Source organism: Tachysurus fulvidraco, chromosome 15, assembly GCF_022655615.1.
Source record: "Tachysurus fulvidraco isolate hzauxx_2018 chromosome 15, HZAU_PFXX_2.0, whole genome shotgun sequence".
Taxonomy (NCBI): Eukaryota; Metazoa; Chordata; class Actinopteri; order Siluriformes; family Bagridae; genus Tachysurus; species Tachysurus fulvidraco.
The window spans coordinates 21,709,197-21,724,126 of NC_062532.1; the positions used below are offsets into that span (position 1 = coordinate 21,709,197).

Below are 14,930 nucleotides of genomic sequence, written 5' to 3' on the forward strand. Positions count from 1 at the left end.
AATTTGTGTTCATCTTTAAAAGTCATTCTGATGTTTGAATTTGATTTAGTTTTTGGTATTTTGTTAGTGTAGAGACACATGGGATTAGTAGGAAAGTTTAACCGTGCTGTTTTTCCGCTTGGGTACTGGTTTTGGAGTAAAATCCAGCATTTCTTTGCATTAAACTGGATGGGAAAACTCACTTTTTAATAAATTTAGTTTAGACAAGTGCTTCTGTTTCAGTAGCTGTGATATTTACTGTGCATTTTAACCCACAACAGGAACTGGACAAAAAATAAACTCTTCAGATGCATGGGATAAAGTATGAGGATGCTGAGGCTTTGCTCAGTTTAATGCTTGGTAAATTCAATATTTTTATCAATGAATTTAGCTTGTTATTAATATTAAGACAATCATAAACAAAAAATCTAAATACATATCACAGTTAATCTTTTTTTAATGGGGTAGAAGGTGTAGGACTACAAATTGGGTGGACTACAAATCCCAGGAGCTAAGATAGTATAAAAGGAAGTCAAACTTGGTGACTTGCTCTTTGTGTACCATGTGCTAAGAAAAGCTGTTTGGTGTTTTTCAAGGCTGTCTAACAGCAGATGAAAAGACCAATTGATTAATGAACAGTATAGCAGGCTAGAACTGAATTGTAAAGTTAAGGTTTGTGATTTATGCTTACTATACGATTTGGTTTAGTTTTAACTTTAACTTAACTTTTAGTTTTAACTTTAACTTTTGACTACTTTTTTTTTTTAGTGTCCTCATGGGAGTTGTGTTGAGTGGTGCCTCTGAGAATTAAACAGATATATTTAAGAGTACAGGTACTGACTTTAATCAAATTAAGTGAGGAGAATTGGTTTTAAGCTTTTTATATTGTAATTTGTTTTTAATGTGTAATTCTTAAGTGTTTTTAAGGTTATTAAATATGGTATGGCAATCATCAATTTGTATTTTCTTTTGTCTTTTTACAGATGATGCATGATTGCCATTTACTTTACTGAACGCATTGATGGCTTAATGGTTATTTGTTTTCTGGTTTTTTTTATTTATCTTGGACCAACTAATGACTGGGGTTTACTTTACCTTATATATGTGGTGTACTTTGTTAATGTGGGGGGGGGCAACTCGTTGTGGTTTGAGGGTATGATTTCCTTTTGCTGTGGAGTGCGAATTGAACAGGTTTTGGTTTTACAGTACTTGTGATTTGAGTGTGCACTTATTTACAGAGTAACAACTACTATTATATAGGTTTGGGAACCCTGTTGTCTGTAATGGTTACAAGAGAGTTCTTTTTCTTTCCTTGTTTTTGTTTGTTTGCTACTTGGAATTGTTGTAAAATAAAATAAACATTTTCATATTTGCAAAGAAACACCCTGTAGTGGTTACCCTTAATTATAACCTCTGAATCTCCCACGGCGGAAATGTCTAAAAAACGCTGCGACGCATGTGTCACCTGAAAACAACCATGTCTGACCACGGTAATTAATACAGCATAAGAAATTAGCTATAGGAGTACCCATTTCCTGTCTAGTTTCAAAATCATAAAAGATGTATCTCTTATTAGACCCTGTGTTCACAATCTGTATCAAGTTTTTCACCACAGAACTGACACAAACTCTCAGGGCAAACGTGACGTTTAAGACCAAATGGGTCGCGGTACACCCTATTACACTTGCTGCAGTAGAATCCTCTATTGCACTGAGAAAATTCACCTCCTTCTGACTGGCGCAACGCTTTGTGACTATCGAAACAATATTTTGATCTACACAACCTCATACAATCCGGGCATTTTGTTATGTTTTGAGGGTGTTTGTAGCAGTCTACATCACAACAAACGTTACAACTATATGCACATCTATGGTTCCGCATATCCTTAACCCCCGAGTGACAGAAATGACCGACATAACTACACCCCAAAAATCCCGTGATGTTTTTAACACCGTAATAATGATGGTCATGCAAAAACAAGTACAACGTTTTTTCATGCGGTATCTTGCTGGTTTGAAAGAAAGAGAATCCTGCTTTATCGCTAGTTTTGTACACAATTACAATTTTACACTGTAAATGTGCCTCAAATTTACTCACATCGGCAAAGGTGACGGGTGTGTTTTCAGTTAAACCTACAGCGTATTGGAGCTGTTTAGCAATTTTTTCATTTTGAAAATCGCTTTTATCACGATTTAAAAGCTGTGTAACGCATAATGCAAAGCACATGTTGTCTTTATTGTAAAAAATATACAAGTGTCGCATCTTCTTCTGTACAACTTCTGAATTGAATATTGTAGCAACTTTCCGTCTACAACCTATACCACCGCGAGGTGGTCGAACTATCTGTACTACCAGTTCAAGCGAATTATCCATAAATATGTCACGATTACTTTGAATGGTATTTTCGAGCATGGTCAAAAAAGACTGTAAATCGATGGCTCCATTGACTAGTTGAATGTGAGATGACACATTGAGTGTAACGCCTCTAATTTCAACGGTGACAATCCTTAGGTGAAATCATTTCATTCGCAACTTCTATCACGCTGTTTAAAATCTCTAAAACATAATTATAAAATTCAGCAAAACTGTTGACATTACCGATAGAAGAAAAATTCACTCTTCTTATGATCTCTGTGTTATTGAAGTTGTCACGATTAATTATCCTAATATTACTGTCTACACCTTGGCCTATTTGATTGTTTTCATCAGTAGGTGGCGCACTGTCTACGTGATCTAAGGGTACATTTTCAACAGTAGGTGGCGCACTGTCTACGTGATCTAAGGGTACATTTTCAACAGTAGGTGGCGCACTGTCTACATGATCTAAGGGTACATTTTCAACAGTAGGTGGCGCAATGTCTACGTGATCTAAGGGTACATTTTCAACAGTAGGTGGCGCACTGTCTACGTGATCTAAGGGTACATTTTCAACAGTATGTGGCGCACTGTCTACGTGATCTAAGGGTACATTTTCATCAGTAGGTGGCTTCTAGTCTTCTGATGTATCATTTACCATTTCAGGAATGTACTCATGATCAGTTTCGGGATTTTGCAGAACATTAACAGGTTGGTTGATTAAGTTAATGATATTGTCATTTAACAAAATAAGACTTTGATTAAGACCGTGAAGCAAATGTTGTTGAGATGCAGGTTCTTGATGTTGACAGGTTACTGGAGGTGTTGCATTAACGACACTTTGTTCATTAGATAAGTTAAAACTATTGTTCAATTGGTTTACAGCTTCTATCAAAAAGGGATTTAACGGCACAGGTTGATCTTGATCATTTAGACTATTCTGCAACGTTAACAGACTCTGATTCAATTCTAAGAACACGTCATGATGAGGTAGCTGTGTTTGTGTCGCTGTTAAACTATCGGTCAACCCCGGATTAGGGCTCTGAATATCATGTCTAAGTGTCGATCTTAAACCATCATTCAACTCACTGATTGCATCGGTTAAAAAGGGATTTAACTGCACAGGTTGATCTTGATCATTTAGACTATTCTGCAACGTTAACAGACTCTGATTCAATTCTAAGAACACGTCATGATGAGGTAGCTGTGTTTGTGTCGCTGTTAAACTATCGGTCAACCCTGGATTAGGGCTCTGAATATCATGTCTAAGTGTCGATCTTAAACCATCATTCAACTCATTGATTGCATTGGTTAAATTGTGGTTCAGGGTTGTGTTTGGGTCACGTTGTAACAGACTACTTGAAAAAGTCGAAGTTTCACCAAAGCAGAGATCATGTGATGATGTAGGGTCATTTTCAATTCAAATTTTTTTAGCTTCTGAAGAGGGAGAATTACTCGAACGCTTCTGAGCCATTTCTAAAATAATATTGTCTTAACAATTCTTTATTCACCATAACACACCAATTTAAGGATTCCAGAGTATTATGCAAGGATTGAACATACTCACTGTAGACATGCTCAAAGTTTTCAGTTATTCTATCCCTTAGCTGAAAAAAATCCTGAAGAGTGTCTCCAATGTTGAAATTTTCTTGTCCTTCAAAGCCACCTCCGGTTACGTTAGCACCGACATCTCCAATGTTGAAATTTTCTTCAAGGGATTGAATGTAGTTTCTTACTCCTTCAATGACGGTATCTAAATAGAATACAGATTACAGAAAAAAGTGTGGAGGATTGTTTTACACTCTTAAGGGTTGATTGAAAAGAGAATGCTAACGACCTTACCCAAAAAATCTGAACTATCGGAGTCAGAGTAGTCAGACGTTGTTCCGGTGTCTTCTGAATATGTCACACATACAAAATAATAGATAATTAAATAATTAAAATATCATATAAGGTTAATGAAAGATTTACAACATACATATTTTCATGGTGTAACTTACCCGTAGTTTGTAAAACTGGTCTGAGCTGTGGGGTTACTACAGCTATTGACTTTTGGATAAATCCCGGATGTTCCCCTGTTCTTAGGCCTAGCACGTGTGTTGTAGAAGACTCGTCGTCGGAAATAATCTCAATACAACTGTCTAAAAATGAATAAACAATGAATTAAATAAATAAATATAACATTTAGATTATAATGTAATATATGATAAAACAATCAACTGAAGAAAAAAAAAACAACACAGATCTAAGAGTCAGAATGAAATTACCCTGGAAGGGTCGCGTTTGTTTGATACGTTTTCACAGACAATTGTGTTAGATAGGCTGGTCTTGTACTGTAATTAAAACAGACTTTACGTATAAACCCAACTAAAACTAGTTATAATAAGTCACTCTTCTAAATATTGAAAATCTCATATATGGTAATATCAAACGATAAGCATTCTAATACTTATAAATTTAAAATAAAGTTAATAATAAGCTCTTACCTATTGAAAAGGCCATGCTCTCAATGCTTAGAAGATCGTAGATGTTCTGTTCCGTTGTGGAAAATCCAAAGACGCGAAGTCATAGCCAAATTTTCGGAAAATTCTCACTTTTTACCTACACGTGTGTGGGCGTGTCCGCTCAGGCGTGTGCTCCATTTTTTCTTTTTTAAAACAAGCCAAAAACATAGGTCCTTGTTTTAATTACTTGTCACCTGTCTACGGGAACAAGGCAAAAAACATATTACCTTGTTTTACAACACTGCTTCCTCTGAGGGGTCATAAAACACCATTTAAAAAAAAAGAACATAGGTCCTTGTTTTAATTACTTGTCACCTGTCTATGGGAACCAAGCACGATGGTGTTAAAACAATATGAAATGAGAGTGGTGGTGGTGACTTGGAGTCAAGACATATCTACCACACCAAAAGGTATGACCTTTAACCTTTAATAATTTCATATCACTAATGACAGCTGTCATAACAGCTGTCATACCAGCTGGCATTGCATCTGCCAGGGGTAATAAAACTGTCACCTATGGAATATGACCTTTAATACTCTCTTATCTATTTCTATTTTTAATATATAAATTTCTTACTATGCTTTGGATGATGCCAGAATTTAAATATTTATTTTAATGTAGACATTCTCCAGATGAAGACATTTACAAAGCAGGTTTACTTTTACCTGGAGTCTCCGGCTTGCTCATTAAGGATAAGGATGGATTTATAGAACTTTAAATTTGAAATAAATAAATAAACAAACAAATAAATAAATAAATAAATATTTTTACATTTATTTTAAACTTCAATTGTATGTATTCATATATTCATTTTCATTCTTATTTTTTTCTTTATATATATATTTAATATTTAATTTTTTTACCCTTTTCTTCTATACTTTTGTAAGGCTGCTTTGAGACAATGGGAATTGTTAAAAGTGCTATACAAATAAATTGAATTTGAATTTAAATTAAGAAAAATTCTTTAAAATAATCATAAACATTTTGGAAAATTTAATATCTTTCTCAAAGGTTGCTGTGGGTTGGGCTGCGAAAGACAGATCAATGTCCATTGTCTATCACCTCCATCTGATTAAAAAATCATGCTGTTATTTTTATTTTTCCCTTAAAATAAAAAAAAAAAACTTTGGGTGCTTGGGAGCTTTGGGTCACAAGCTCTTGACCTGTGTCTGTGTTTTTTTTATACATTGTGTTTCTTCTGCATGTTGAATAATTGGATAACTGCCTAAATAAACAGGTGCACAGTGTTTCTAATAAAATGGAGTGTTCTAACATTTACCCATTTTTAATTTTTATTAAAGGTTCCAATAAATTCTGGAGAGGATTGTTCTTGAGTTTTATTATTATTATTATTATTATTATTATTATTATTATTATTATTATTATTATTATTATTATTATTATTATTATTAAACAAAAGGCAGCTTTGGTTTTTCCATCACTGGCTTCATGAACTTCCTCCTCTTTATTTCTCTCTACAGCCGGTGTTCTTAGAGCTTCTCTGCTGGCTGGTAAGTCTAATTTTCATTTGAATCCATTTAATTTACTCTCTAGATCAGACATCCAACTCACCTTCTGCTCAGGTCACATCAGCACTTTTTGAGCCTTTGAAGTATTATAAACTATAGATATAAAAGGTGTGTTAGACAAAAGTAGGTGTGTTTAGCAACATTTCTATTTCTTACTCCTTAATTAAGTGTACACAAATCTCCACCTCCTAGAGCTAGAGTTAGCATTAGCAAAGCCGGTCATGACATCAACTTAAAGCATGCATGATCTTGCAATTGCTTGAAAGCCAACTTACACTTATAAGTACATGAAAATCATCTCATGCTCATTTATGAGAATAGCCACAGAACAGCTTCCTGTTTGGCAGGAAGTGGTAAGCCACAGACAGGGCAGTCTCATATCACCTGGATCAACGTGCTCTTCTTCTGGCAATTAAACACCATGAACGAATCCTTTCTCCAAGATCAAGGATGTCTTTGATTCTCACCTTCATAAACTCAGCTTTGCCCAGTTACAATTTGTTCTTTAAATTTGTTCTGAACTTTCAGCTTGTTAGCATATTGTTAAGAAAATCCTATTAATTAACTAGCAATTTCCTGAAAAGGGATAAATAAAGTATTTCTGATTTACTGAAGGAGGGAAAATCTGTGTATCTGTTTATACACCTACTCATGTGTAGTGTGGCTGTTATTTATTTAAAAACATATTTAATACATTTTTTTTATTGTTTCATATGACAATTATGTTAAGTGATGTATAAGATAATTGACACATGGTCTGTGAGTATTGTGTTGTCTGTGTGTTGTTTGTGAGTATTGTGTTGTCTGTGAGTATTGTGTTGTCTGTGTGTTGTTTGTGTTGTCTGTGTGTATTGCGTTGTCCGTGTGTTGTTTGTTGTTTGTGAGTATTGTGTTGTCTGTGTGTTGTCTGTGTGTTGTTTGCTGTCTGTGAGTATTGTGTTGTCTGTGTGTTGTTTGTGAGGATTGTGTTGTCTGTGTGTTGTTTGCTGTCTGTGTGTTGTCTGTGATGTTTTCTGAGTATTGTGTTGTCTATGATTATTGTGTTGTCTGTGAGTATTGTGTTGTCTGTGATGTTTTGTAAGTATTGTGTTGTCTGTGAATATTGTGTTGTCTGTGATTATTGTGTTGTCTGTGTGTTGCTTGCTGTCTGTGAGTATTGTGTTGTCTGTGTCTTGTCTGTGAGTATTGTGTTGTCTGTGTGTTGTTTGTTTGTCTGTAAGTATTGTCTGTGAATCGTTTGTTGTCTGTGAGTATTGTGTTATCTGTGATGTTTTGTGAGTATTGTGTTGTCTGTGATGTTTTATGTGTATTGTGTTGTCTGTGTTTCTTTTTTTTGGCTGTGAGTATTGTGCTGTCTGTGATAGTTTGTAAGTATTAAAAGACATCGTGGTGTATTGTATCATACCTGTTCAGTTCTGTCATGCTGCCTATAACATTACATAGCATAGACTAGTCATGTTCACTAATTCTTATACTAGACAACACTATGGGAATGTCCACTAGTCAGGCTGTCAGGAAAACAGTGAAATTGTGCTGATGATTGGTACTTTTTAAATTTGTATTTACATTTATTTGTCTCTTCTTTTTTTTATTTTTATCTTTTTAATATATGTATTTTTTCTTTTTTCTTTCTCTCCCTTTACATATCAATTCTTTCTTCTCTCCCTCTCTTTGGAGTGGCAATAATAGCCCATAGAAATAAATTTGTTAACCTATGAACAGAGACGAGGTGGTGGGTTTCTTAAAATAGTAATGAACTAAATGTGAAAGGTGTTAATACTGAGATACATTTAATAATATAATGCAGATTATATTTATTATTCCTTATGTGAAAGTCCTGAAATCTTTATTGATAAAGGATTAGAAATGAGAGAAATGGATTCATATGAGGGCAAATGCTATAATATTTTAGATTTTTTACAGTAATAAGATTCATTATGATTAATTAAGATGAACATGCTTTCTGATGTTTGTTATAGATGGCGCTAACACTGGTGGCAACAACTTCTGCTCTGGCAGAGTGGAGATCCTGTACAATGACCAGTGGGGAACAGTGTGTGATGACTACTGGGACCTGAATGATGCAGAGGTGGTGTGTAGACAGATTGGATGTGGTAAAGCTGTCACTGCTCATCACAGTGCCCAGTTTGGTCAGGGAAGTGGTGTAATATGGCTGGATGATGTTCAGTGTTCTGGAAGTGAAAGCACCATCACACAGTGCTCTCACAGAGGATTTGGACCACACAACTGTCACCATAGTGAAGATGCTGGTGTTACTTGGTTTGGTAATTAGTTTTATATTATGACTTTGTCATCAGTGTTTTTTATGTTTATATTGTATTTACTGTTATTTTGCCATTCAGATGAGAGCTAAAATATTAGACAGAAAAATACACCTGTTTTATTGTTTGGCATCCACTAAAGCTAGGGGTGAATGCTGTTATAGGATTATTTAAGTGGTTTATACAATAACAATCTGACAACAATTATTTTTATTTCATTATTTAACAGCAGACACACCATAGTTTATTTAGTTAGAGTAACATTTAATTATGTGGAACATCTTTTCAATTTGAGTCCTGTTATTTACATTAGAGTTGAGATGATTTAGAAATTACAGCATTAGTACAAAGACATTATTATAAAGCTGTTATAGAATATTAATTACTATTTTTGGAAGTTCAACAGTGCTGTGGGTTTCTGAGCTGTTGTACACCAATCAGCCAAAACATTACAACCACTTATATATGAATTGAATAACATTTATTATCTTGTTAAATTGGCACCAGCCGAGTGGTGAGATATTTTAGAATAGTCAGCTCTCCGTGGTGATGTTGGAACCAAAAATAACAGGCAAGCATAAGGGTCTGAGTTACTTTAACAAATTACTTTAATATTTGTGGCCAATTGTGATGGCTAGACACCTGGATCAGAGCATCTCCAGTACAGCAGTTCTTGTGGGGTTTTCACTGTATGCAGTGTTTAGTGATATTCAAGGAGAGTGAAGGCTAGTCTAGTCTAGACATGTCTCACTGTGCATCTACATCTTTTTACAAAATAATTTTTTCATTGAGTCAATTTAAACAGCCTTTTCTTATTACATCTTTTGTGTCCTGCACTTATCAGGCTTAAATATTTTTGTGTAAAACCTGCATGAAAAAGCCACATGACATTTTTTTTACTGTGGATACGTAACAAATATTTGATTGTTCGACTGGGACTGTAAATTGAATATCTAAATTACAGTTTTTTTCAGTCGCTAACAAGCGTTTGTCCAAACAGTTGTCACATTTTCAAAACTCTAAACACAATTAGCACAGCATCAGTCTTTTGTGGCCATACCATTCACACATTTCATGTCGTTTTCACACAATATGCAATCAGTGAACACATTTCCACAATGCTTACATTTTAGACAAGACAAGCTATACCTCCCAACAAAATTATGGATTGTTTTTGTAGTATACGTGAATGTTAACACACAACATCCCACAATAGCAAAAACAATATTCCAAACCTTAGATACAGTATAAAAACCTCTGCTTCTGCAATGATATCAGTTAAAAAATAATATATCTCAGCTGATAATAAACAAACAATCGCCTCCATTATTCGCATCTTTCAACAAACCAACAGGTAAGTATTGCATTTTACATGGAATGTTTCTATTCTCACTTGACATGACAATAAGGTCATACAGTAATGCATATGTTGATTTTTTTCCCCTCTAAAGAATGCAACATCTTCCACCCTCTGGGGGAAGAAGAAAGATCCTCAATAATGATCAAGAGCTTGCCATTGTAGAAATGGTTGTTGCAAATAATGCAATAAAACTGCATGAAATTAAAACTAGAATTGTGGAGGACCATGAAATATTTGGCAATATAGAAAGCATCAGCCTCACAACATTACACGGACATTGTCCAAACACAGAGTGTGGATGAAGCAGCTCTACACTGTTCCCTTTGAGACGAACAGTGAGAGAGTCAAGGAGCTACGACCACAATATGTCCAGGTATAGTGTATATTCAATTCAATGTCCAGTTCTATAAGCTTTGCACTTTGCAAGTAGGTAACCTACACAGTAATAGGTTACAATACAGTATGGTATACAGTAATGACATGATATACATAAACTTTGTTTCAGAGAGTTATGGAATTGAAGGCCAACCAGGTCCCTCATGAATTCATTTACTGTACTTAGATGAGGCAGGATTCAATCTATCCAAAAGTCGTTGATGTGGACGAAATATAATTGGAAAAAGGGCCACAGTTGATGTGCCAGGACAGAGAGGGGCAGACATTACCATGTGTGCAGCAATGGCAAATGCAGGATTACTCCTTCACAGATGTCAGGTTGGACCCTATAATACCGAGCGCCTCCTTGCCTTTCTCAATGATCTCCACCAGGGCCTGGTACCAGAGCAGGATTAGGAGGGTGAAAACATGAGGACATTTGTAATTACCTGAGACAAAGTTGCTTTCTGGCTGCAGGGACATCACATGCTGGCTGCAGGGACATCACAGTTGAAGATTGCCAAGGGTTTATCCGACATAATAAGCGGTTTTATCCCAGGTGCATCGCCTTGGATGATATCAGATGTGATGTTGATGAAAACATGTGGCCTAACCCTGCAGATTGCAGGGATTAGATACATTACAGTAATTTTGTACTATTTTTAGTTCCCTCCCTTCTTATCTGGGCTTTTTGCTGTTTTGTTTTTTGTTTTGTTTGTCTGTTTTTCAGAATGCTCTGAAATATATATATATATATATATATATATATATATATATATATATATATATATATATATATATATATATATATATATATATATAGTTCCCAACTAAGACATTTTGTGTAAAAGGTGTATTGCATGTTACCTGAAACATAAAAGTCTATGCAGTTTTTCAAATGTCAACAATAGCCAGTATTTTGAAACCTGGTGTACTTTGATCGACTGCGTATACCTTGTAAAGTGTAAACAAGTGTTATTCTTTGACAGAATACTTTCATTTTGAGTCAGAGTTTCAGTAAAGTTAGTGTGTGCAGAGAAAGATGTGTTCCGTTTTGAAATGGAGTGTTAGTATATATTTAACAAAATGTGTTTTTGAGAGGAAAATTATCAATTTGGCCAATTGTGTTTTGTAGGTGTAAGTCTGTGTTAAGAGTTTAGAAAAATTATCTTAAGTATAGGTATGCGCTTGTTAGCGATTGGAAAAAACTGTAATTATTTATTAGACTGAACATCTTAGTTTGTTTCTAATGTTATTTCTTTTTATATCTCATGCTAACTGCTACAAACAAAAATAACATCAACAAAACCCTTCTGTCATTTCATATATTAACTCAGTCTGAGAGTTCAGGCTGTGTATATTTACATAGCTTTTCTTTCTTCTCTACCTCTCTTTTGGAGTGTCAATAATAGTCCATATAAATAAATTTGTTAACCTATGAACAGAGACGAGGTGGTGGGTTTCTTAAAATAGTAATGAACTGAATGTGAAAGGTGTTAATACTGAGTTACATTTAATAATATAATGCAGATTATATTTATTATTCATTATGTGAAAGTCCTGAAATCTTTATTTATAAAGGATTAGAAATGAGAGAAATGGATTCATATGATGGCAAATGCTATAATATTCAACACAGTAATAAGATTCATTATGACTAATTAACATGAAAGTGCTTTCTGATGTTTATTTTAGATAACGTACTGGTGGCAGTGACCATTGCTATGGTAGAGTGGAGATCCGGCATAATGACCAGTGGGGAACAGTGTGTGATGTCCTCTGGGACCTGAATGATGCAGATGTAGTGTGTAGACAGATTGGATGTGGTAAAGCTGTCACTCCTCATCAAATTGCCCGCTTTGGTAAGGGAAGTAGTTTTATATTAAACTATATTAACTATATATTATTTTAACAGCTGTGGCCAAGATGCAGCATATCTCTCTAGTACTTTCTTTCTTCTTGTTTACTCTCTGTGTGTTTGGTTTCCCTACCATAATAACTCACACTAGAGAAGAACTGATTAACATCAGGCAATTCACACCAGACACTTTTTCACTAGTTTTTACATACCCGGAACTCTAAGATGGAGGAGCAGCTGTGCTCCATGGTACATGGAGGAGACTCCGGCGGGGGATGCGTGCCGGTGCACTAGTGAAGCTGTGACAGAGGGGATTTAGGACTGCTTCTACATTAGCGTTGGTGTACAGATATCACAGTGCTGAATAAATACTGCAGCCCAAACTTGGAATCACTGTTCATAAACCGTAAACCCTTTTATTCATGGGAATTTTCCTCATTCATTTTGATTGGAGTTCACATCGCACTGCAGGCCCACTGTGAGTGATGCACTGCAAAACCTGGCAAACCAAACATCCGACTTGAAGCAAAAAAATCTGGATTCTTTTTTATTATCGTTGGAGACTTTAAAAGAGCAAAATTAACACTTGAACTTCCAAAATACAGACATTATTTGTGCCACAAGAGAGAAAAATACACTGGATCATTGCTACACAATTCTTAAGGAAGCATATCGTTCTGTACCCAGGGCAGCCTTGGGGAGCTCTGATCACTGTTTGCTCCATCTTATTCCAACATACAGGCAGAAACTAAAATCTACTAAGCCTGTAGTCAAACTACTAGACTGTTTTGACTGCACTGATTGGAGTATCTTTGAGGCTGGAACTGACAGCCTGGATGAACTGACTGACACTGTGACATCGTACATCAGTTTTTGTTAAGACGTGTGTGTGTGCCAACCAAAACCTTCTGCAAATACAGTAACAACAAGCCATGGTTCACACCCAAACTGAAAAAAACTTCGACAAGCCAAGGAAGATGCCTACAGAGGGGAGGACAAAACTCTGTATAAGCAGGCCAGGAACCCACTGAACAAAGAGATCAGAATAGCCAAAAGAAGCTACTCTGAAAAGCTGAAAAGCAAGTTTTCAGATAACAACCCTGTGTCAGTGCGGAAAGGCCTGCAAGACATCACAAAATTGAAGAGTCGCACCCCATCTCCCACTGAAGCAAACAAAGACCTGGCTGACGACCTCAACACTGTCTACTGCAGGTTTGAGAACAACATCTTCACATCTCCCATCCAACCTAGACTAGTGCAGTCAACATTGGACTGCACTGCATTCTGCAACACCTGGAATGCCCTGGGACATACACCCGGATACTGTTTGTTGACTTTAAGTTGGTTTATTCATAATATAATTCCAGAAATTCTCCTCTCCAAACTCCTAAGGCTTACTATACCTCCATCTGTCAGTGGATCACCAGCTTCCTGACAGACAGGAAACAACAGGTGAGACTCAGAGGTGTCACCTCCGGCATTCAGACAATCAGCACTGGCACTCCTCAGGGATGTGTCCTCTCCCTACTTCTATTCTCCCTATACACGAATGACTGCACTTCAAGTGACCAAACTGTGAAACTCCTGAAATTTGCAGATGATACTAAGCTCATCTGTCTCATCCAAGATGGCGATGAATCTGCATACCGTCAGGAGGTGGAGCGGGTGGTGCTATGGTGAAGTCAGAACAGTCTAGAGCTAAACACCCTCATAACAGTGGAGATGATAGTGGACTTTAGGAAAGACCACTCAACACTACTCCCCCTTACAATATTCAACAGCCCAGTGTCATCTTTAGAGGCCTTCAAGTTTCTGAGCACTACGATTTCCCAAGACCTGAAATGGGAGTGCAATATAAACGCCAAAAAGGCCCAGCAGAGGATGTACTTTCTATGTCAATTAAGGAAGTTTGGTCTGCCACAGGAGCTGCTGATGCTGTTATACACTGCAGTCATTGAATCTGTCCTGTGCACATCCATCACCATCTGGGTTGGTGCAGCAACAAAACAGGACAGGAACAGACACACAGTTAAAACGGCAGAAAAAATAATTGGTGCCACCCTGCCAACTCCCCAGGACTTGTAAAATACAAGAACCAGAAACCGGGGAGGAAAAATCACTATTAACCCTTCACACCAAAACTGCCAGATAAAGGAAAAGTTTCTTTCCCCAGACAATCACCCTGATTAACAACTCACCATAAATATATTTCCCACTTCATATCTATAAGTACTGCATTTGCAGAACTGTCAGTCATCACATCATCCATATATGTTACACGCACTAGATCTACTGCTTCTGTATATTGTATAAAAGGCATAATATTGTACAATATTGTTATTTTTAACTACCATGCACTTCTCACACTTTATGTACATTACTGATCAGTCATATATTCTGTATTCATATTTAATACTCCTATTGTCAATACTGTATCTCATCATCTGTATTGTTTTGTATAGTCGTATTGTCTTGTATAGTCTGTCTTGTCTTGTATTGTCTTGTCTTGTATAGTAAGTATAGTGTTATTTATGTTTGTACTTTTGAGAGTCACAAACAGCTGGAACCAAATTCCTACTTGGCCATGAACCTGATTCTGATTAAGACTTTGTATTATATTTATATTGTATGTACTGTCATTTTGCCATTCCAACTGGAGAGATAAAATATTATTATATTATACAGAA

At 35.9% G+C, this 14,930-nt stretch overlaps 1 long non-coding RNA gene across 1 annotated transcript; it reads left to right on the forward strand.

Moving 5' to 3' along the window:
* The first annotated feature begins 408 nt into the window (after nucleotides 1–408).
* On the forward strand, nucleotides 409–1,305 carry LOC113636531. The gene is made up of 3 exons (XR_007137939.1): nucleotides 409–651; nucleotides 748–812; nucleotides 963–1,305. It is a non-coding gene; the product is annotated as an uncharacterized LOC113636531 (long non-coding RNA).
* The last annotated feature ends 13,625 nt before the right edge of the window (nucleotides 1,306–14,930 follow it).